The sequence below is a fragment of the Mus musculus genome, chromosome 9 (assembly GCF_000001635.26).
Source record: "Mus musculus strain C57BL/6J chromosome 9, GRCm38.p6 C57BL/6J".
Classification (NCBI taxonomy): domain Eukaryota; kingdom Metazoa; phylum Chordata; class Mammalia; order Rodentia; family Muridae; genus Mus; species Mus musculus.
In genome coordinates, this window is record NC_000075.6 from 107,189,027 (window position 1) to 107,206,459 (window position 17,433).

Genomic DNA, 17,433 nt, shown 5'->3' on the forward strand with positions numbered 1-17,433 from the left:
AAACTAGACATCAACAAACCAAATAATCCAATTTTAAAAATGGGATAGATATCTAAATAGAGAATTCTCAACAGGGGAAATCTCAAATGGCTAAAAAAAATAAAGCACTTAAAGAAATATTCAACATCAGTGAAATGTAAATCAAAACAACTCTGAGATTCCATCTTATACCTGTCAGAATGGCCAAGATCAAAAACACAAGTCATAGCTCATGCTGGTGAGGATGTGGAGAAAATGAAACACTCCTCCATTACTGGTGGGAGTGCAAACTTGTACAACCACTATAAAAATCAATATGGCAGTTCCTCAGAAAATTGGGAATCTACCTACCTCAAAGCCCAGCTATACATACATACATACATACATACATATACATATACTCAAAGGACAAGTTCTGTCCTATCACAAGGATATTTGCTTGGCTACTTTCATAGTGGCTTTATTCATAATTACCAGAAACTGAAAACAACCTAGATGGTTCCTCAATTGAAGAATAGATAAAGAAAATGTGGTACATTTCTACCATGGAATATTACTCAGCATTAAAAAAGAAAAGAAAAGAAATTTGCAGGCATATGATATAACTAGAAAAAATCATTCTGAATAAGGTAACCCAGACCCAGAAAGACAAACATGGTATGTATTCACTTGTAAGTGGATGTCAGCTGTAAAGTAAGGAATAATCATACTACAATCCACAGACCCAAGGGGGTTAAATAACAAAAAAGGCTCCAGTGAGATTCATGGATTTCCCTGTGAAGGGGAAATAGAATAGATTTTGCAGATGGACTGGGGGGGGTGGAAATAGGAGGGAATGGGTGGGGAGATGATAGAGGGAAAGAGTACTGAAAGAGACTACTGTAATCAGGGGACATTTGGAGCCAATATAGAAACCTTCTGTAATGAAAGCTCCAAGGAGTCTACAAGAGTAACTCTAGCAAAAACTCCTAGTAATGGGGATTCTGAGACTGAACTGTTGAACTTCTGATAACACGTGAGGCTTCCAGTGGATGGATTGGGACATCATCCCAGCTACAAACCCTTCAATTTACAATATGTTCTGTCTGCAATATGTGCTGGGTAAAGGTGGTACAGATCTTGTGGGAGAAGCCAATCAATGACTGGTTCTACCTGAGACCCATGCCACAAGAAGAAGCCCATAAATGACACTGCCTGGAGGACCAGGAACCAGGGGCTGGAGCACCAAGAGACCTAGGATAGAATCAAACACGACTGGCAAAATGAGATAGAGGGGGGGAGGGGGAGGCAGACAGACAGAGTTTTTTAAAGAATGGAATGCTCAGACTACAATATATGCATATACTCAGTAGCCCTTCTCCTCTTACAGATACCAAAAAGCACCTGAAATTCACTGCAACACTGAATTTTTAGCTAAAAGATTTTCAGGTCCCGGGATATCTTACCTGGGGAAGTTCGTTTATATCAAAGACAGTATTGATGGCCACAAATCCCGCTCCTCATCACCTTCCTTATGTCCTGCCTGAGAATCTTTGAGCATGGCTACAGGCTTATGCAATAAAACAACCCCTATCCTCAGAAAGGTATAAGAAGAAACCCCCCCCCCCTTCTGGCACATGACCTCTGATTTCCTTTCTTCACAGACTCTGCCTTGATGTCTGCCTCTGTTGTTAGGACCTAAATTTTCCTCAAAGCCCCTGCCATGTTGTTACCTACCTATTTGTCCATGGCATAGTAACTCTACTAATAAATTTCTTACACCCAACAATCAGTCTCAGTGCCCCCTAGAACACATATCAGAGTTCATCACTGCACAATGATGTTAATTGTTACTGGTTGTTTTGCATGTATATTACATAATGTTTCTATGATACAAAACAAGAAAACACTTTACAGAGAAGGGAACTTCTGAAATAGAATTGTTAATGACACTAGCCTTTCCAGGATTTATGTTTGTGTATTCCTAATTGTATCATGACAATTCACTTCAACAAAGGCAATTAGACAGGCCCTAAGACTGGAAACTCCAAGCAGTACCTTTTGATAATTAAAAGGTATTGAACATTGGTAAATCTATAAGCAAATACTTCATTTTCAAATCAGGTTTATTTTTGTTGGTTGTTATCACAAAGCTTTATAACTTCTGAACACACTAATTCTGAAAAAGTACTTGATCATCCTGACAGTCATGTTTCATAAAGATTTATTATTAACATTCCACAGAAGTGCAACTTCTGACAAAGAAACTTAACAATAGAATCCCCCATTACTAGGAGTTTTTGCTAGAGTCACTCTTGTAGACTCCTTGGAGTTTTCATCACAGAAGGTTTCTATATTGGCTCCAAATGTCCCCTGATTACAGTAGTCTCTTTCAGTACTCTCTCCCTCTATCATCTCCCCACCCATTCCCTCCTATTTCCACCCCCCCAGTCCATCTGCAAAATCTATTCTATTTCCCCTTCACAGGGAATATGTTTGCAGTATCCACAAGACAAGCAGACTAGATTTAAGGACTGCCTGACACAGTTGTTTGTTTGCTTTTTTTTAATTGGCTGTAAAGGGTTTATTGGCATTGGTTTCTTTTCTTAACATCTGTAATTTATTTCCCCCAATATCAGGTCAAATCGCACCAGAGGAGACAAACCTTGTCATATCAACATGAAAGAAAGAAAAAAAAAAGGTCAAACTACCAAATAGTTGATGCTTTCAGAGACAAGGCAGAGAGTTATCAAAATTGAAATGAAGTCACACTGGGCATAGTGACACTTGCCTTTAATCTCAGCCCTTGGGAAGCCAAGGACCTGAAAGAGATTTACAACTTGTTGCCAGACCACTTCACAGAAGAGAAAATGATGGGTCAATGGTGGGTGGGACAGCATCTTTACAGGAACTACTCAAATATCCATAAAACACTGGGCCTCTTCTGACACCTACACCTTGTGTCAGAACACAAAAGATAGATCACTGGAGTTCTCTGTCTCTCTTCCCAATGTGGCCATGTTGAATAATTCTTCTTTTTCTGCTTGTCGCCATTAATCTGGCTATTCTAATTGTTATATTAAAAAATAAGAAGCTGAACCTGGCTTGTTGGTGCAAACTGTGACTCTAAGTCTGATAACATAGACAGGAAGATTGCTGAGTTCAAGCTAGTTTGGGAAATACAGCGAAATCTTATCAAAAAGAAAAAGGACTATGCTTCAAGACCTCCATGCCAAGGTCCAGGTTGGAAACTTCTATCTCCCAGCCTCAAGATCTGGATCACAGGAATTTATTTATTTGTTTCCTTGTAATGGCTATTCCTGGTTGTCAACTTGATTATATCTGGAATGAACTAAAATCCACAATCCATAATTGGAGGGCTCACCTATGATCCAGATCTTGAGGCTGGAAGACACAAGTTTCTGACCTAGATCTTGGCATGGAGTTCTTGAGGTACAGTGGCCATGAAAAGCTTAGGCTCAGACAAGGTAGTACACACCTTTAATCCCAGGAGACTGGGGCAAGAAGCTCTCTAAATTCAAGGTCAGCTTGGAACAAAGCAAGTCCCAGATCTGGGTCTGGTGGTACACACCTTTAATCTGGGCCACACTTCTGCTGGAGGCCTACATTAGGACATTGGAAGAAGGAAGAGTCACTTCTTTTTTGCCTGCTTGTACTTAATAGCCAGAACATCCATTGGAACCTATTTCTAAAGAAGACCAGCTGAAACAACTAGCCTCATGGGACTGAGTAACTACTAGATTCTTGGACTTCCCACTCTCAGCTGACTACTGTTGGGTTAACTGGACTACAGACTGTGGATACATCCACCATGCCTGGAATGGTCTGCAAGAACTCAGACCTGGAATTTGACTTGCTGAAACCCTGCTTCTACCTGGAAGAAGATGACATCTACTTTGGTGGTCACAACTCTACACCTCCAGGGGAGGACACCCGGAAGAAGTTTGAATTGTTGCTCACCCCGCAATTGTCACCTGGATGTGCCTTGGCAGAGCACAGCCTGGAGCCAGTGAACCGGACCACGGAAATGCTGCTGCCTGAGGTCGACCTATGGAGTAACCCGGCCGAGGAGGAGGTTCTCGGGCTGGGAGGACTCCGCAGCTGCACTAGCAACACAATCATCCTTCAGGACTGCACCCGTGAGAAGCCAGAGAGTGTGGTGAGCGAGAAACTGCCAGGAAGCTACGAGTCCCTGGCCCTTGGCACAGGCACCTTGGCCCCCAGAGCAGCAGACGCCACCGCCACCGCCAGCTGTGCTGTGTGGGCACTCAGTGAGACAGCAGGTATGGGGTGTGGGAAGGCAGCCTGGCTCACAGAGGTCTCCCATCTGGACTCGGATTATGTGGACCCTGCTGTGGTCTTCTTCCCAGCGAATAAGCACGAGCCTATGCCTGTACCCACCATCCCCACCAGCACGGGCGAAGCAAGCAACTCAGGTTCTGTGGAGGAAGGCGGAAAGGAAATCTATGTGGACATGCTGGAGGAGACACAGTTCTCTGAAAATGTCACCAGGCTCCCCACCGCAGCGCATTGGGAGAACGCAGCGCCGAGTCCCGGATGCACGCAGTCCAGAGAGCTGATCCTCAAGCACTGCGACCTCATTCAAGAGCAACACAACTATGCTGCTCCACCTTTGCCCTACTTGGACAGGGAGGACCCGCGGCCTCAGAAGAAGCCCAGGAGCCTCGCTTCGCTAGGGCCCCTCAAACGCGTCCTCTGGCCAAAGGCTCAGAGATTGGGATCCCAGAACAACTCAGACTTGGAGGACGTCGAGCACCACCGCAACCACAACAGGACGGAGCGCCAACGCCGCAACCACAACAGGACAGAGCGCCAACGCCGTGACATTATGCGTTCCGGTTTCCTGAACCTTAGGGACCTTGTGCCCGAACTGGCGCACGATGAGAAGGCTGCCAAGGTGGTCATCCTGAAAAAAGCCACCGAGTACATCCATACTCTGCAGGCTGATGAGTTCAAGCTCCTGGTGGAAAGGAAGAAACTGTATAAAAGACAACAGCAACTGCTAGAGAAAATCAGACAATCTGCTGTGTGCTAAATGTTTCTAAAATATTCAGTCACATGTTAACTTGAAAAAAAGCTATTGGGCTGGCAAGATGGCTCAGTGGTTAAGAGCACCAACTGCTATTCCGAAGGTCCCAAGTTCAAATCCCAGCAACCACATGGTGGCTCACAACCATCTGTAACGAAATCTGATGCCCTCTTCTGGAGTATCTGAGGACAGCTACAGTGTACTTACATATAATAAATAAATAAATCTTTAAAAAATAAAAAAGCTATTGTGTTGACATTAAGAATGCTTTACCGCCGGGCAGTGGTGGTGCACACCTTTAATCTCAGCACTTGGGAAACACAGGACAGCCAGGGCTACACAGAGAAACCCTGTCTCGAAAAAAACAAACAAACAAACAAACAAACAAAAAACCCAAAAAGAAAAAAAAAAAAAAGAATGCTTTACCTTCATAATGGTCCCTTGTTAAGTTTGGATCTGAATAGGGGCAAGTCATTGATTGAGTTCTAGAGGTACCTTGGAAAGCCCAGGCATAGGACGCTGCTAGGTGATTTCTTTCTTTCCTCTAACCTCAGTGAATGCTCCATCCTGGCCATGAATGTTCAGAACAGTTGGGAAACTTTGCAGGATATTGAAGTCAGGTTTACTACAAGTTTCCAGAGCCACTCCTCCTTTTTACAAGAGTGACTAGATTCCAATAGATGCTACAAAAGGGGTTTGGCATTTGATGTCTATGAGGGAACATTTTTATAAATTCCATTGATTGATCCACCAAGAGATCAGTATTATACTGGAAGTTCACTCCTAAGTATACCTCAATGTAATAATATATCAATGTTTGAGGAGCATGTTTTGTATATAGATATATTTTCAATTTCTATTATGTGTTATACTAATTCTTACCCTGTCTGTGTATTTTTGTATGATACTGATATGTAACTAAATTTGATACTTATGTTTTCATATGAAAATGAATGGTGAAAGGTTTTAGTACATATTTGTCATTTTTGAATTAAGAAAATTTTAAAGAAATTATGTATGTGTGTGTATATATATACATACATATATACATATGTTCCTTTTTTCCAAGTCCATATCTTCCTGTTAGTATATTTGTTCATATGTGATGTGTAGAAATGATTGAACTCAAAGTTGTATGTTTAATTTCTACAAAATATGTGCTCTTTGAAATACCACATGTTTTTATGAAATAAAAAGAAGAAAAAGAAGAAGAAGTCATGTAGTGGCTCTGCACACCTTTAACAGCACTTGGGAGGCAGAGGCAGGAGGATCCCTATGTGTTCCTTGTCTCAATACCATATCGGGGCTCTTCTTTCTTTCTTTCTTTCTTTTTGGGAGGGGAGGAATTTAGTTTTGTTTGTTTGTTTGTTTGTTTTTTCAGACAGGGTTTCTTTCTGTTCCCTGGCTGTTCAGGAACTCACTTGTAGACCTGCCTTTGCCTCTGCCTCTGCCTCTGCCTTCCGAGTGCTGGGATTAAAAGCACATACCACAATGCCTGACTTTTTTTAATTTTATCTGTTTTGTTTCAATTTTTTCTTTTTGTTTTTTTATAAAATACATCCCCCTTTTCCTGACCATCCCCCTGCCCACCACCTCCACTCTCCCCCAGATCCACTGCTCCTTCATTTCCCTTCAGAAAAAGAGCAGGCCTCCTAGCGATATCATAACAAGCTACAATAAGACAATGCATAAATCCTCATATCAAGGTTAGATAAGGCAACCTAATAGGATGAATTGCTTATATTTTTCTTTTTGTCCAATAGGTCCTTTGCATATATATATTATGACTTCCAGTTTTGTGTTTTGATAAGATTCTTCAGTGTATGTACAGTGGGTCTCTGTGTTTGTTTCCTGTGCCTTTTGGAGGTCTCTTTTCCTTCTCTGTGTGTGGGGTTGTCCTATTCCAATGTATTAGTTTTTGTTATATCATATATTGTATCACATCACGCTGTTTTGGTCTAGGAGACACTCTACAAACCACACAAACACCGATCTTGTCAGGGATGGTTTATTGAACACATACTGATCAGGTCAGGGCCACAAAAAGGATTAACCTAATGGTGGTACCAGTCTGCTCTCAGGACAGGCTTTTTATAGGAAAAATACAGGTTCAAAAGTTTAAAAGGCAAGCAAGGGAGCAGAACTATGCTTTGTCTTACTAGACAAATATTATCAGCTAACCTTTAAGCTGATTGGTCCTCAGTGACGTTACGGGGTGGTGGATGGGTGATGAACAGGGGAATTTCAGAACATTGAGATAACAGAGCATGAGTATCATAAACATAACTCTTTGACTTATTAGTAGCATTCTTCAATGTCTACACATTGAAACACACACAGAAACCACAATGAGTTCGTATGCAGGTGCAGGAGGTTCTGCCTGGTTGTCAACTCTGACTCGGGTTATAACAGTTCATATTGACCTTTAACTTAATGGGTCCTACGTAAAGCTTTGTGGAAATCCTTAAGATTAACAAGCCTCAGGACATATAGAACCAAACAGAACAGAACAGGTGATCAGCATGACCTTTTTCTGAATCAAGTTATTTTTCTGAGTCAATGATTGTCAAGCATGTTACAGCAACAATATGAAATAGTTGGTAAGCATGGAACAAAAGGGCTACAGCTATTGAGGGTCTGGGGGGAATCAAACCACCACAACAATATATCATGTCATATCATATATTATTATCCCTTAGAAGTCTGTATGTTATGTAGATCTAAATAGGAGGGGAGGGGAGGAGGAATACAGGGAGAAAGAAAGCTATTTTCAATAAAAGGAAAAAAATTTAATTAACTTAAAGATTTGACTTCTAAAATATAAACAAGTAAATAATGGCACCACCATGCCTGTCCACAAAACACATCTTAAAAAAGCAGAGTAAATCTAGGAAACACAGCAAAATCTTACCAAAAAGAAAAGGAAGCCCAGTGGTGGTGGCATATGCCTTTAATCCCAGCACTCAGGAGGCAGAGGCAGAGGCAGAGGCAGAGGCAGAGGCAGGCAGATCTCTGAGTTCAAGGCCAGCCTGGTCTACAGAGCAAGTTCCAGGACAGCCAGGGCTACACAGGGACCCTGTCTCGAAAAACCAAGAGCAAACAAACAACAAACAACAACAACAACAACAAAAAGTAAGCTATAAGGATAAAATGGCATCAGGAAATGAGTTAAGTGGACAAGATGAGAAATTCAACAAATATACATCACTAAGGAAAATAAACTATCCCTGAATGAAAGCAATGAAAATCTGAAAAAAACTTCATAAGAACTTCAACAGTATATTTATTTAATGAAAAAAAAAGGTAAACCATTATGTATCTTTATAGAAATTTCAAAAGAAGGGAGAGGCAGAGAAATTTTTTTTAAGGAATGAGTGGAACTAGGTGTAACATGGTTTGTGCCTTTAATTCCAGCACTTGAAAAGTAAAGACAGGACAACATCTGCCCCAACACAGGAAGTAACTGTGACCAGCGGGATCCAGACACCAGGAACTCCTCCCGACCAGTGGCACGGATTCCTTCCAGTCTGGGCCCTGAGCAGACCTTGGACATGAACTCTGCTGCCAGTTCCACAACACCCAGAGGAAGCTCCACTCCCAGGGGCTCTAACACGCCCAGGATCACTGGATCACAGGATCACAGGATCCCAGGAGCTTGGTCACACCAGGATCTCAGGATCCCAGAAGCAGCTTGACTTCCAGGAGCTCTGATACACCCAGGATCTCAGGATCACAGGATCCCAGAATCACAGGATCACAAAAACAGCTGAATTCTGAGGAGTTCTGACACAACCAAGATCACAGGAAAGACAGGACCCAGTCAGATATAGTGAGGGCAGGTAGCACTAGAGATAATCAGATGGCAGGAGGCAAGCATAAGAACATAAGCAACAAAACCCAAGGTACGTGACATCATCAGAACCCAATTCTCCCACCAAAGCAAGTCCTGGATAGACCAACACACCAGAAAAGCAAGATTCAGATCTAAAATCACTTCTCATGATGATGATAGAAGACTTTAAGAAGGACATCATTAACTCCCTTAAAGAAATACAGGAGAACACAGGTAAACAACTAGAAGCCCTTAAAGAGGAAACACAAAAATCCCTTAAAGAATTACAGGAGGGCTGGTGAGATGGCTCACTGGGTAAGAGCACCCGACTGCTCTTCCGAAGGTCCGAAGTTCAAATCCCAGCAACCACATGGTGGCTCACAACCATCCGTAATGAGATCTGACTCCCTCTTCTGGAGGGTCTGAAGACAGCTACAGTGTACTTACATGTAATAAATAAAATAAATAAATCTTTAAAAAAAAAAAAAAGAATTACAGGAAAACACAACCAAACAGGTGAAGGAAATGAACAAAACCATCCAGGATCTAAAAATGGAAATAGAAACATTAAAGAAATCACAAACGGAGATAATCCTGGAGTTAGAAAACTTAGGAAAGAGATCAGGAGTTATAGATGCAAGCAGCACCAACAGAACACAAGATATAGAAGAGAGAATCTCAGGTGCATAAGATACCATAGAAAACATTGACATAACAGTCAAAGAAAATGCAAAAAGCAAAAATCTCCTAACCCCAAACATCCAGGAAATCCAGAACACAATGAAAAGACCAAATCTAAGGATAATAGGTATAGAACAGAGTGAAGATTCCCAACTTAAAGGGCCAGTAATTCAACAAAATTATAGAAGAAAACTTCCCTAACCTAAAGAAAGAGATGCCCATGAACATACAAGAAGCCTACAGAACTCCAAATTGACTGGACCAGAAAAGAAATTCCTCCCATCACATAATAATCAAAACATCAAATGCACTAAAGAAAGAAAGAATTTTAAAAGTAGTAAAGGGCTGGATGTGGTGGCACAAGCCTTTAATCCCAGCACTCGGGATGCAGAGTCAGGCAGATTTCTGAGTTCGAGGCCAGCCTCGAACAAAGTGAGTTACAGGACAGCCAGGGCTATACAGAGAAACCCTGTCTCGAAGAAAAACAAAAAACAAAAAAACAAAAAAAAAAAACAAACAAAAAACAACAACAAAAAAGCAGTAAGGGAAAAAGGTCAAGTAACATATAAAGGCAGACCTATCAGAATTATACCTGACTTCTCACCAGAGACTAAGAAAGCTAGATGATCCTGGACAGATGTCATACATAAGAGAACACAAATGCCAGTCCAGGCTACTATACCCAGCAAAACTCTCAATTACCAGAGACAGAGAAAACAATATATTCCATGACAAAGCCAAATTTACACACATATCTTTCCACAAATTCAGCCCTACAAAGGATAATAGATGGAAAATAACAACACAAGGAGGGAAATGAAAATAACAACACAAGAAGGGAAATTACACCCTAGAAAAAAGCAAGAAAGTAATCTTTTAACAAACCCAAAAGAAGATAGCCACACAAACATAATTCCACCTCTAACAACAAAAATAACAGGAAGTAACAATCACTTTTCCTTAATATCTCTTAACATCAATGTACTCAATTCCCCACTAAAAAGATATAAACTGATAGACTGGATACGTAACAGGACCCAGCATTTTGCTCCATACAGGAAACACACCTCAGTGACAAAGACAGACACTATCTCAGAAAAAAAGTTGGAAAACAATTTTCCAAGCAAATGGTCCCAAGAAACAAAATGGGGTAGCCATTCCAATATTGAATAAAATCAACTTTCAACCAAAAGTTATCAAAAAAGATAAGGAAGGACACTTGATACTGGTCAAAGGGAAAATCTACCAAGAAGAACTCTCAATTCTGAACATCTATGCTCCAAATGCAGGGGCACCCACATTCATAAAAGAATCTTTACTAAAGCTCAAAGCACACATCACACCCCATACAATAATAGTGGGAAACTTAAACACCGCACTCTCAGCAATGGACAGATCATGGAAACAGAAGCTAAACAGAGACACAGTGAAACTTACAGAATTTATGAACCAAATGGATCTAACAGATATTTATTGAACATTTCATATTCCTTCTTCTCAGCACCTCATGGTACCTTCTCCAAAATTGACCATATAACAGGCCTCAGCAGATACAAGAAGACTGAAATAATCCCATGCACCTTATCAGATCACCACAGACTAAGGCTGATCTTAAATATCAACAGAAACAACAGAAAGCACACATAAACATGGAAGCTGAACAATGCTCTACTCAATGATAACTTGGTCAAGGAAGAAATAAAGAAAAGAATTAAAGACTTTTTAGAATTTAATGAAAATAAAGACACATCATACCAAAGCTTATGGGACACAATGAAAGCAGTGGTGAGAGGAAAAACTCATAGCTCTAAGTGCCTTTAAAAAGAAACTAGAGAGACCTTAAAATAGCAGCTTGACAGCACACCTGAAAGCTCTATAACAAAAAGAAGCAAATATATCCATGAGGAGTAGACAGCAGGAAATAATCAAACTCAGGGCTGAACTCAACCAAATAGAAACAAAAAGAACAATACAAAAAAAAAAAAAGAAAAAGTCAACAAAACCAGGATCTGGTTCTCTGAGAAAATCAACAAGATAGATAAACTCTAAGCCAGACTAATCAGAGGGCACAGAGACAGTATCCAAATTAATAAAATCAGAAATGAAAAGGGAGAAATAACAACAGAATATATCTTAAAATAATTATTCTGTTCATTGAATATTAAAAGTTGAAAATATTAAAATTGTTTTACAAACAAAGAAAAAATAACAGGAAAAATATTTTTTTTAATTTTTTTTTAAATAAAGACAGGAGAATTGCAAGTTTGAAGTCAACTTGAGATAGACAGCAAGCTCTAGGCAGGCCTCAGATACATGGTAAGCTTCTGTCTCAAAAGAACAGACACCTAACTGACAGGACTAAAGATATAATTCAATTAGCAGAGTGCTTTCCCAGAATGTTCAAGGCCCTAAGTTTGATCATTGTAACAAACAAAGAGTATCCACAGTATTGAAACACAGTGACTAAAAAATAAGGAGCTTTTAACTAAGACATCTTATAATCAAATTTTAAAATGTCAAACACAAAATTTTGAAAGGGCCAAAAGCGGTTTATCAGTAAGAGTTCTTCCATAGCCTTGAGTGGATTTCTCAGCAAAAACCTTCCAAGCAGGAGACAGTAGAACGATACATTCAAAATAATGGAAGAAAAGAAAAAAAATGCTACAAAGAACAGATTAATCAGCAGAGCTATCCTTCAGAAATATAAGAGATAAAAGGTTCTATTTCCAAACAAAACTGCTGAGACATTTCATTACCGCTGGACTTACCTCATAAGAAATATTTAAAGGAGTTCTTCAAAGTGAAAAAGACTCTAAAGTGAGAGACTATGGTCAAATTGGGAATAATATAATGTATCATTCTAGTACAAAAGTTAAAAAACAATAGAGTTAAAAATAACTCTTATCTCCATTTTCTGTTCATGTATATACAATATAAAAAAGATAAAAATTGTTAAAATGTACAATTAAATTATTAAAATTATTTACTAAAATGTAAAAAGAGAAGAAGACATAGTGGGTAAGTTGAACTTTTTAATTTATATCTACTTGAAAAAGTGTACATCTCTGTTATATACAAAATGCTACTTTGAATTATGTATCTACTCATATTTATAGTTTGTATAACTATACAAACTTAGCAATTTTCAAGAACATATTACTATTAACTACATACCATATTGTAAGTATAGAATTTTTTTACATATTATCACAAACAATTGTTATCAGGGTTTTTTTAAAGATTTATTTATTATTATATGTAAGTACACTGCAGCTGTCTTCAGCCACACCAGAAGAGGGCGTCAGATTTCATTAGAGATGGTTGTAAGCCACCCTGTGGTTGCTGGGATTTGAACTCAGGACCTTTGGAAGAGCAGTTAGTGCTCTTAACCACTGAACCATCTCTCCAGCCCCTGTTATCAGTTTTAAATAGACCTATAAGATGTCTTAAGTAATCCTAGTGGTAATATCAAAGCATAAAAAACAAACAAGAGTCCATAAATGTGTGGTTTTATTTCTGGGCCTTCAATTCTATTCCATTGAACAATGTGTCTGTCTCTGTACCAATACCATGCAGTTTTTGCCACTATTGCCCTATAGTAAAGCTTGAAGTCAGGGATGATTATTCCCCCAGCCATTCTTTTATTGTTAAAAACTATTTGGCTATACTGTTTTGTTTTTGTTTTTGTTTTGTTTTGTTTTGCCTTTCCAGATGAATTTGAGAATTGTTCTTTACATGTCTTTGAAAACCTAGGATACCCAAGATATAAGATACAATTTGCTAAACACATGAAACTCAAGAAGAATGAAGACTGAAGTGTGGACACTATGCCCCTCCTTAGAATTGGGAACAAAACACCCATGGAAGGAGTTACAGAGACAAAGTTTGGAGCTGAGACGAAAGGATGGACCATCTAGAGACTGCCATATCCAGGGATCCACCCCATAATCAGCTTCCAAACGCTGACACCATTGCATACACTAGCAAGATTTTATCGAAAGGACCCAGATGTAGCTGTCTCTTGTGAGACTATGCCGGGGCCTAGCAAACACAGAAGTGGATGCTCACAGTCAGCTATTGGATGGATCACAGGGCTCCCAATGGAGGAGCTAGAGAAAGTACCCAAGGAGCTAAAGGGATCTGCAACCCTATAGGTGGAACAACATTATGAACTAACCAGTACCCCAGAGCTCTTGACTCTAGCTGCATATGTATCAAAAGATGGCCTAGTCAGCCATCACTGGAAAGAGAGGCCCATTGGACACGCAAACTGTATATGCCCCAGTACAGGGGAACGCCAGGGCCAAAAAAAAAATGGGAATGGGTGGGTAGGGAAGTGGGGGGGAGGGTATGGGGGACTTTTGGGATAGCATTGGAAATGTAATTGAGGAAAATATGTAATAAAAAATATTTTTAAAAATTGTGTAGGGATTCTGGTGGGGATTGCATTGAATCTGTAGATTGTCTTTGGTAGTATGGCCATTTTTACTATATTTATTCTACCAATCCATTTGAAAATGGATAGAATGAATGGAAGATCTCTCCATTTTCTGAGATCTTCTTAAATTTCTTTCTTGAGAGACTTGAAGTTATTGTCATCGGGTCTTTCACCTATTTGGTCGGAATTACCCCAAGATATTTTATATTATTTGTGGCTATTCTGAAAGGAATTGTTTCCCTAATTTCTTTCTTAGCCTGTTTATTATTTGTATAAAGGAAGGCTACTGATTTTTTTTTTTTTTTAGTTAATGTTATATCTGGCCATTCTGCTGAAGTTGTTTATCAGCTGGAGAAGTTCTCAGTTGCCATCCCAGTCACAACTCTGACCCATAATTGTTCCTGTCTGAACAAACTGCAGAGATGGAAATGGAGAGAAGCCTGAGGGAAAAAAAGGTCCAACAACAGGCCCAAAGTGGGATTCGGCTCAAGGGGAGCTCCCAAGGCCTGACACTATTACTGAGGCTATGGAGCGCTCACAGAAAGGGACCTATCATGACCGCACTCCAGAAGACCCAACAAGCAGCTGAATTAGACGAAGATATTTGCACCCAACCCATGGACAAAAGCTGCTGACCCCTGTGGCTGAATTAGGGAAAGGCTGGAAGAAGCTGAGGAGGAAGGTGACCCTGTAAGAGGACCAGCATTCTCAACCTAAATCCCTGAGATCTCTTAAACACTGGATCACCAACCAGGCAGCACACACCAGCTGATATGAGGCCCCCAACACATATAGAGGACTGCTGGGTCTGGGATCAGTCAGAGAAGATGCACCTAACCCTCAAGAGACTTGAGGTCCCAGGGAGTTTAGAGGTCTGGTGGGGGGTGGGGGTGAGGGTGGGGACATCCTCATGGAGACAGGGGGTGGGGAGGGGGTATAGGATATGGAACAGTTGGAGGGGACAGAATAAAATCTGGAGTGTAAATAAATAAAAGACAAAAAAAAAAGAGTGCAGAAAGTTTGCTACAAGATTGTGTCTCCTAGAAATGTCAAGAAGCAACCCCTTAAAGTCTCACTAACATAGATGCCTAAATATGACCTGAACAAGGACCACACCAACAGACATACTAATGTGGAAGAAGGAAATCTCACAAGGACTCAACTGTAGACAACGAACTATAGGCAACTAAGGAACATTGAGCAGGAGAAACAGTCTCCCCCAGGGAAGAGCACACCAATTGATTATCCAATATCAAACGGTCAGCCCTGAAAACGTATATGTATACAGATAACATTATTATTATTATTATTATTATTATTATTATTATTATTATTATTATTATTTTGTTTGTTTGTTTGTTTGTTTTTCGAGACAGGGTTTCTCTGTATAGCCCTGACTGTCCTGAAACTCACTCTGTAGACCAGGCTGGTCTCGAACTCAGAAATCTGCCTGCCTCTGCCTCCCAAGTGCTCTGCCTCCCAAGTGCTGGGATTAAAGGCATGCACCACCACGTCCGGCTTTTTTTTTTTTTATAACATTATTTTTACTGAGCAGTTTGTATTTTTGTATTTAGAAACACACATACACACATACACACACACCATGTAACAAAAAGAAAACATGAATTTTAAGAAAGCAACTGATGGTACATGGGAGGAATTAGTGGGAGGAAAGGAAAAGAGGAAATTATGTAATGATATTATAGACTCAAAAATTATTTTCTAAAACCATTTTCAATTGAAATATTTAGATGAGTGTAAAAGGGGGTAAACAATAATCCATTCATAAATACATGGAACATGGTTAATTCAGAAAAAGGCTGTAACATTAGCAAATATGTATGCATCCAATAACGCCTTAACATATCTAAAGAGAAATTAAATAGAAGGCAATACAGTTCCATTAGGGGGTCTATATCTAAACTTACTACTTTCAACAATGGCTATACCACCCATATATAAAATCAATAGAGTAAAGCTAGACTTGAACAATCCAAGAGACCAAATACAGAACCATCCATCCAAAAATAGCAGAATAAGTATTCTTCTCAATCACTCAGGACATTCTCTAAAATATATCACATTAGGACACAAAAAAGTCTTAATAAATTCAAGATTAAAAGTATAACCATCCTTTAATTAAAATTGTATGAAACTAGAAATCAGTAACAGGGAAAAATTAGAAAGTTTAAAAACACATTAAATTAAAAGTTAAGGCACATAGTCTGAATAAGCCATGGGTCTAAGTTTAAATCAAAATTTTTAAGTAAATAAATGAAATTCAAAATGTTTCTTGAGAACCAGTGCAACGGCTTGACAGATAAAGGTCTTAGCCACCAAACCTGATGACTTCAATTGGACACCTGTGCCAGGTATCCACATGGTAGAGAAAACCAACTCCACAAGTTGTTCTCTGTCTTCCACATGTGGGCTTAGATACACACACACACACACACACACACACACAAAACTCACTCTCTCTCTCTTAATTTCTTGGGACAAAATTGAAAACACAATATACAAAAACATGGGATGAAGCAAATAAGCAGGAAAATTGTAGCAGATGCCTACATGAAGATTAAAAACTAAAAAGCTAGAAAAAGAAGACAAACTGAACCCAACATCAGCAGAAGAGGGAAAATAAAGAGCAAAAATAAAATAGACACTAGAAAACAGAAAAAAGTGAAATGAAAATAATGTTTATATTACTGAAAAGAAAAACAAATAGACCAAGAAAAAAAGCAGACTCTTCATATGGTTTTCATATGATAAAAATATATGAAATAATGAGATATCATAACCACAGAAATGCAAAAGTTCCATAAGAAACTATTAGGAAACTTACAAACAAACACCTTTTATAATGTAGAAAAAATAAGAAAGTACTCCTAAAAACTATATCTAACCAAATCTGAATCATAAAGAAATGCAGACTTCTGGGTAAGACCAGAAGGTGCTTTCAAGTGACCCAGTGAAGAAAAAGAGTCAGAATAATAAGAAAGGAAAAAAATAGACTTTTCCACAATAAGAATTTGAAATAATTTACAAAGGTAGAAAAGATACCTAAAAATTTCAGAGAAGACAATGAATGATACATTGATCTGACACCCTCTTCTGACCTCTGCAGGCACCAGGCACACAAATGGAGCACATTAATACATGCAGGTAAAAGTCACACAAATAAAATAAAATAATAGAAAAAAATTTTTCATGGTCAATAGCCTCAAATAGAATGTTACAACTAAGCAGATAAATTCAATACAACAGAGAGAAAACAACAGGACAAAGTCAACAAAATGGCTGAGAAAATCAACAATAACAGTGAAAAGGCCAGCAATGTGGGAAAAAGTTCAGAAAACAAATTGAGATGTAAAAACAAAAACAAAAAACTAGAAATATTCTTATTTGTCATCAAACATTCTTCTAGTTCTTCTTATGAATTTTTATTGAGCA

At 39.1% G+C, this 17,433-nt stretch overlaps 1 protein-coding gene and 1 pseudogene across 13 annotated transcripts in view; one reads left to right on the forward strand and one right to left on the reverse strand.

Annotated features, from left to right (window-relative positions):
• The window catches only part of Dock3 (dedicator of cyto-kinesis 3), a 339,506-nt gene that overhangs the window by 296,202 nt on the left and 25,871 nt on the right, over nt 1-17,433 (reverse strand). The gene's annotated exons all lie outside the window — the stretch shown is intronic.
• AA543401 (cDNA sequence, AA543401) lies at nt 3,781-5,035 on the forward strand (annotated as a pseudogene). Its single transcript, NR_102273.1, has one exon. The product of NR_102273.1 is annotated as a cDNA sequence, AA543401 (transcript).